Below are 7,500 nucleotides of genomic sequence, written 5' to 3'. Positions count from 1 at the left end.
CACTTTCTTTTCATCAGACTGTCTCCAGAAAGAATGAAATAATACATTCTCACATAGTTGCAAAGCAGTCCATTCATCTACCCTCAGAGCTGCACGGAAATCATCACACAACTATTATGCATCGAACAAAGAATGCTCCTCATCTGATTTCCTGTCCTGACATCTTGGGTCACATTGATCCCAGTGAGGAGGACCGGGACTGTGTTGTTGTGGGATTATAGAGGGTTGTAATGGTGTTGTTATAGAGGATGTAGGGTGTTGTTATAGAGGCTGTATGGTGTTGTTGTAGTGTTATAGAGGCTGTAGAGTGTTGTTGTGGTATTATAGAGGCTGTAGGGTGTTGTTGTGGTGTTATAGAGGCTGTATGGTGTTGTTGTGGTATTATAGAGGCTGTAGGGTGTTGTTATAGAGGCTGCATGGTGTTGTTGTGGTATTATAGAGGCTGTAGGGTGTTGTTGTGGTGTTATAGAGGCTGTAGGGTGTTGTTGTGGTGTTATAGAGGCTGTAGGGTGTTGTTGGGGTATTATAGAGGCTGTAGGGTGTTGTTGTGGTATTATAGAGGCTGTAGGGTGTTGTTGGGGTATTATAGAGGCTGTAGGGTGTTGTTGTGGTATTATAGAGGCTGTAGGATGTGGTGGTATTATAGAGGCTGTAGGGTGTTGTTATAGAGGATGCATGGTGTTGTTGTGGTATTATAGAGGCTGTAGGGTGTTGTTGTGGTATTATAGAGACTGTAGGATGTGGTGGTATTATAGAGGTTGTAGGGTGTTGTTGGGGTATTATAGAGGCTGTAGGGTGTTGTTGGGGTATTATAGAGGCTGTAGGGTGTTGTTGGGGTATTATAGAAGCTGTAGGGTGTTGTTATAGAGGCTGTAGGGTGTTGTTGGGGTATTATAGAGGCTGTAGGGTGTTGTTATAGAGACTGCATGGTGTTGTTGGGGTATTATAGAGGCTGTATGGTATGTGACTGAAAGCTGTAGGTCTATAGGACAGCCAGCTCAGAGAATGATGCAGAGCCTGACACTCTGTGTTTCTCAAAATGAATACTACCGCTCTCCGAGCACGCACGCCATGCTCCGAGCAAACTGGAGCATGGGAGAGTCAGAGTATGGGTTTGAATCAAAGTATGTGAAATGAAGCTTCTGGAATGCAGTACTCCGTTTGGACATATTTTAAAGCATCGATGCAAGCTTCAATGGAAAGTAGGCACAGAAATATGACGTAAAGAAATTACGCAATATTTATTGAAATCAATGGCGGCCATTATTTGAGTGGGAGAAAATAAACTTCAACTTCGGAATGAAATGTTGCCCATACACATCTCACATGTTGCCTGACTACAATATGTTATCTTGATACGTTAATAATACCTACATGCTGGGTTCATTTTGGCATGTATACCTGCCTACAATACCCACTGTAGTGTGGCAAGTCAATAGGGCTAACTGGCTTGGCTAGCTACTACTGTTAGCTACTACTGTTAGCTGCTACTGTTAGCTACTACTGTTAGCTACTACTGTTAGCTACTACTGTTAGCTGCTACTGTTAGCTGCTACTGTTAGCTGCTACTGTTAGCTACTACTGTTAGCTGCTACTGTTAGCTACTACTGTTAGCTGCTACTGTTAGCTACTACTGTTAGCTGCTACTGTTAGCTGCTACTGTTAGCTACTACTGTTAGCTACTACTGTTAGCTACTACTGTTAGCTACTGCTGTTAGCTGCTACTGTTAGCTGCTACTGTTAGCTACTACTGTTAGCTGCTACTGTTAGCTACTACTGTTAGCTACTGCTGTTAGCTACTACTGTTAGCTACTACTGTTAGCTGCTACTGTTAGCTGCTACTGTTAGCTGCTACTGTTAGCTACTACTGTTAGCTACTACTGTTAGCTGCTACTGTTAGCTGCTACTGTTAGCTACTACTGTTAGCTACTACTGTTAGCTACTACTGTTAGCTGCTACTGTTAGCTGCTACTGTTAGCTAGCCACGAAGAATTGACATCTACCTTGCATAACATTATTTGAAGTCATTTTTTCCTGTTAAACTATCTGGTTAGCTATATTATTACGCTTCACATATACGTAGCTAGCTGATAGATATGAAGGAACGAAGATCCTCTGAGAATGCAGCAGGAGAGTGTGAAACACGGTAGTATGCATATTGAGAAATACCCCATGTCATGCTTTGAAAGTCAAATGTCTTGTACATCTAGAGGTTGCTTGTCTTTGCAGGTGTGTTGACGATGTCTAGTTAGGTTGAGGATTAGGAGTAGTTTAAATGAAAATAAACTTCTACAAACTATGCTTGTTTCACTTTTGTAAAAACACAAACATTAACACCTTATGGTGATACTGTGTAAGCAGAACCAGGTGTGGTAGATTCCTCCATCATTCTTACCGGAGCTGAGTTGTCTCTCTTCCCTCTGGATCGTACCATGCGTCCCAGTACCTCCACCCCGTCTATACTGATGTTGCCAGCTGCGTTGATGGGTTTTCCTCCCACTACCTTACAGTCAACCACCACCCTGGCTGTGGTCTTACTGATCGCCATGTGGAGCTGTGGGGAGAGGAGATGGAACACTGTGTTTTAAACAGACTGACACAAACCACAGTATTATCAGTCTGTAGGGAGAGGAGATGGAACACTGTGTTTTAAACATACTGACACAAACCACAGTATTATCAGTCTGTGGGGAGAGGAGATGGAACACCATGTTTTAAACATACTGACACAAACCACAGTATTATCAGTCTGTGAGGAGAGGAGATGGAACACTGTGTTTTAAACATACTGACACAAACCACAGTATTATCAGTCTGTGGGGAGAGGAGATGGAACACTGTGTTTTAAACAGACTGACACAAACCACAGTATTATCAGTCTGTGGGGAGAGGAGATGGAAACACCATGTTTTAAACAGACTGACACAAACCACAGTATTATCAGTCTGTGGGGAGAGGAGATGGAACACTGTGTTTTAAACAGACTGACACAAACCACAGTATTATCAGTCTGTGGGGAGAGGAGATGGAACACCTGTTTTAAACAGACTGACACAAACCACAGTATTATCAGACACACTTTAAATGAAGTATCTTTCATATAAAACCTACATACATGCTTCATAAATCAAGCAAGCATACTGTATAAGGGTCCTATAACGGATCCTTGGATGTGGTGCTTTGTGGTATAACTATCATCCAGAGAGTAAATGCTGTCTCCTAACAGTCAGTCATTGGACAATATAGCAGGCGTATCAAGTCCTCAGCACTTTCATTAAAATAAACAGTAGTCCGTTGTATTAACTCAAAGTGTACAGTTATCTGTTGTAAAAGTAACAGTGAAATCCAACTCTGACTCATTCTCTGGCTTCAAAGTCCAGGTCCAAACTCTGGCGGTAGTTCAATGGTAAATCCGTCCGTAGCTTTACTCCATCTAGTCACAACCCTATCAATTGGCTGTGAGCGGGGCCAACCAATGAGAACTATTGGCCCGTAATAAACAGTAAAGGTGTAATGTCCATTTTGAGTGAAATCTCTGGGTTGAGTCACCTTAAACCATTGTTGAAGAAATTGTTTCTCAAGACATACACCACGAGTCAAATGTTTTAGAACACCTACTCATTCAAGGGTGGAGACATCAAAACTATGAAATAACACATATTGAATCATGTAGGAACCAAAAAAAAAGTGTAACCCCCAAAATAGTGTTAAACAAGCGGGTTGAGAGGATACCAAGAGTGTGCAAAGCTGTCATCAAGGTGGCTATTTGAAGAACCTCAAATATAAAATATATTTTGATTTGTTTAACACTTTTTTGGTTACTACATGATTCCATATGTGTTATTTCATAGTTTTGATGTCTTCACTATTATTCTACAATGTAGAAAATAGTAAAAATAAAGAAAAACTGTCACGCCCTGACCTGAGTATTCTTGGTTTTCTTTATTTGGTTAGGTCAGGGTGTGACGAGGGTGGTGTATGTGTTATTATTTTGGTTAGGTCAGGGTGTGACGAGGGTGATGTATGTGTTATTGTTTTGGTTAGGTCAGGGTGTGACGAGGGTGGTGTATGTGTTATTATTTTGGTTAGGTCAGGGTGTGACGAGGGTGATGTATGTGTTATTGTTTTGGTTAGGTCAGGGTGTGACGAGGGGGATGTATGTGTTATTATTTTGGTTAGGTCAGGGTGTGACGAGGGGGATGTATGTGTTATTATTTTGGTTAGGTCAGGGTGTGACGAGGGGGATGTATGTGTTATTATTTTGGTTAGGTCAGGGTGTGACGAGGGGGATGTATGTGTTATTATTTTGGTTAGGTCAGGGTGTGACGAGGGGGATGTATGTGTTATTATTTTGGTTAGGTCAGGGTGTGACGAGGGGGGTGTATGTGTTATTATTTTGGTTAGGTCAGGGTGTGACGAGGGTGGTGTATGTGTTATTATTTTGGTTAGGTCAGGGTGTGACGAGGGTGGTGTATGTGTTATTATTTTGGTTAGGTCAGGGTGTGACGAGGGTGGTGTATGTGTTATTATTTTGGTTAGGTCAGGGTGTGACGAGGGTGGTGTATGTGTTATTATTTTGGTTAGGTCAGGGTGTGACGAGGGTGATGTATGTGTTATTATTTTGGTTAGGTCAGGGTGTGACGAGGGTGATGTATGTGTTATTATTTTGGTTAGGTCAGGGTGTGACGAGGGGGATGTATGTGTTATTATTTTGGTTAGGTCAGGGTGTGACGAGGGGGGTGTATGTGTTATTATTTTGGTTAGGTCAGGGTGTGACGAGGGGGATGTATGTGTTATTATTTTGGTTAGGTCAGGGTGTGACGAGGGTGATGTATGTGTTTTTATTTTGGTTAGGTCAGGGTGTGACATGGGTGATGTATGTGTTATTATTTTGGTTAGGTCAGGGTGTGACATGGGTGATATATGTGTTTTTGTACTGTCTAGGGGTCTTGTAGGTGTATGGGGTTGTTTATCATCTAGGTGTTTATATATGTCTATGGTTGCCTAGATTGGTTCTCAATTAGAGGCAGGTGTTTATCGTTGTCTCTGATTGGGAACCATATTTAGGCAGCCATCTTTTTTGGGGGGTATTTCATAGGTTATTGTCTATGTCTAGTTGCCTGTGTCTGCACTGTTTGTAGTATAGCGGCACGTTTGTTTAGTGTCTGCCTTCATTAAAATATAATAGGTATTCAATTCACGCTGCACCTTGGTCTCCTCCATACGACGAACGTGACAAAAACCCTTGAATGAGTAGGTGTTGTAAAACTTTGGACCGGTAGTGTATCTCGTACAATGACTTGAAGATTTACCTGCCATGTGCAACTATCAACTTTCTCCTTGTCACAATGTACTGTAGCAATTCACAATAAATCACAGGTTTCCCAGACAGGCTCCTCTGCTGTCCAGGGGTACAAAGCGGAGTTACAACCGTAAGTCTGTCAGGTGTGAGAATTGCAATCATAATGACCATGCCCCAAATGGTACCCTATTCCCTAAATAATGCCCTACTTTTGACCACTACCCAATGGGTCCTGGTCAAAAGTAGCGCACTACACAGGGAATAGGGTGCAATTTTAGATGTAAGCATAACATTTCCATGGAAACAGTACATCTCAGCTCCCACAGTAACAAGGTGAGGCTAATCTGAAGTTAGACAGAGTTGATATTTGTGCGTCAGAAACAGAATCCATTTGGCCGGTCTGTGACGTGTGTAATACTCTATACGCTCGTTTTAATGGGTTCTCGGAGTGAAACTATTTTCTCCAGTTCACTAGGTCTGGTTGTGTTTATACATGTCAGAGAGTGTCAACGCCTAGCTGCCTGCCTGCCTGTGTTATATGGTTGGATCCAGGGTTCAGTTCCAAATGGCATCCTAGGCCCAATATAGTGCACTACTTCTGACCAGAGCCCATTACACTGTATAGGGAATAGGGTGCCATTTGGGACACTACCCCAGGACTACTGTTGTGGGTTTAGAGACACACTTAACCCAACACACAGACAGCATATCAACCTCCTTCTCAGCTAAAGACAATTACAAGACAAAGAACAATTTTTCAAACCACCAATTGCCTGAACAAAAAAAAAATGTTTTGTCCGAACAACAAAAAGTTCAACAGTCTTCCAACGACCACTGTATCCACAAGGCCTGGGATGCATCTGAAACAGTTCCCTATATAGTGCACTGCTTTTGACCAGAGCCAATGAGGCTCTACATAAGGGAACACAGTGCTCACTTGGGACAAAGCCCATTAATCAAACAGTGTTTATTCACAGTCTGACCAGCGTCATGGGGACAGTATCTCTGCTGTGGATGTGTCTGTCTGTCTGTCTGTCTGTCTGAGAGTGACTATGAATAGGGAGGGTAGTTTAAGGGATGAACCCCATGGCCTTGATGATGATATTCAGGACAGGGACGGAGGGGACGGTGAAGAGAGGAGAATAAGAAGTAGAGAGGAGAGATAGGAAAAGAGGAGAGGAGAGGAGAGACACACACACACACACTCAGTCCCGCGGGTCAGATGGGTCCTCTGATCAATTGTGTTATAATTTGAGTGCCAACATGATGTATTAGCCTATTTCATCCAGCGCGCTAGCTGTGTTTTTAATGCGAACGGCAAGTGTCACTGACATCCCCTCTGTTCCCCCTCGCTCCTCGCTGCTGCAATATGCAGCGCTTCATTTGTTTGCTTGCTTTTTCCATTTGAGATATCCCTGTTTTTCATCTCTGGGTTTCTAACCGTGTGTGGACTGATGGGGTTTTCTATTACGGCAGAGTGCATTTCACATCCTCTTACAAAACAGCCTTCTCCACTTTATGGGACTGACAATGACTCACAGAGGAGATAAAACAGGAAACCGATGGAGTACAGTACGGTATCACTTCAGAGTGGTAGAAAACAATATGATTCATTAGACTTCTTCAGTACGGTATCACTTCAGAGTGGTAGAAAACAATATGATTCATTAGACTTCTTCAGTACGGTATCACTTCAGAGTGGTAGAAAACAATATGATTCATTAGACTTCTTCAGTGCGGTATCACTTCAGAGTGGTAGAAAACAATATGATTCATTAGACTTCTTCAGTACGGTATCACTTCAGAGTGGTAGAAAACAATATGATTCATTAGACTTCGTCAGTACGGTATCACTTCAGAGTGGTAGAAAACAATATGATTCATTAGACTTCGTCAGTACGGTATCACTTCAGAGTGGTAGAAAACAATATGATTCATTAGACTTCTTCAGTACGGTATCACTTCAGAGTGGTAGAAAACAATATCCTTCATTAGACTTCTTCAGTACGGTATCACTTCAGAGTGGTAGAAAACAATATGATTCATTAGACTTCTTCAGTACGGTATCACTTCAGAGTGGTAGAAAACAATATCCTTCATTAGACTTCTTCAGTACGGTATCACTTCAGAGTGGTAGAAAACAATATGATTCATTAGACTTCTTCAGTACGGTATCACTTCAGAGTGGTAGAAAACTA

This window comes from Oncorhynchus kisutch, unplaced genomic scaffold (genome assembly GCF_002021735.2).
Source record: "Oncorhynchus kisutch isolate 150728-3 unplaced genomic scaffold, Okis_V2 scaffold4042, whole genome shotgun sequence".
Lineage (NCBI taxonomy): Eukaryota > Metazoa > Chordata > Actinopteri > Salmoniformes > Salmonidae > Oncorhynchus > Oncorhynchus kisutch.
The sequence above is the reverse complement of the archived record's forward strand: the minus strand, read 5'-3'. Positions refer to the sequence as shown.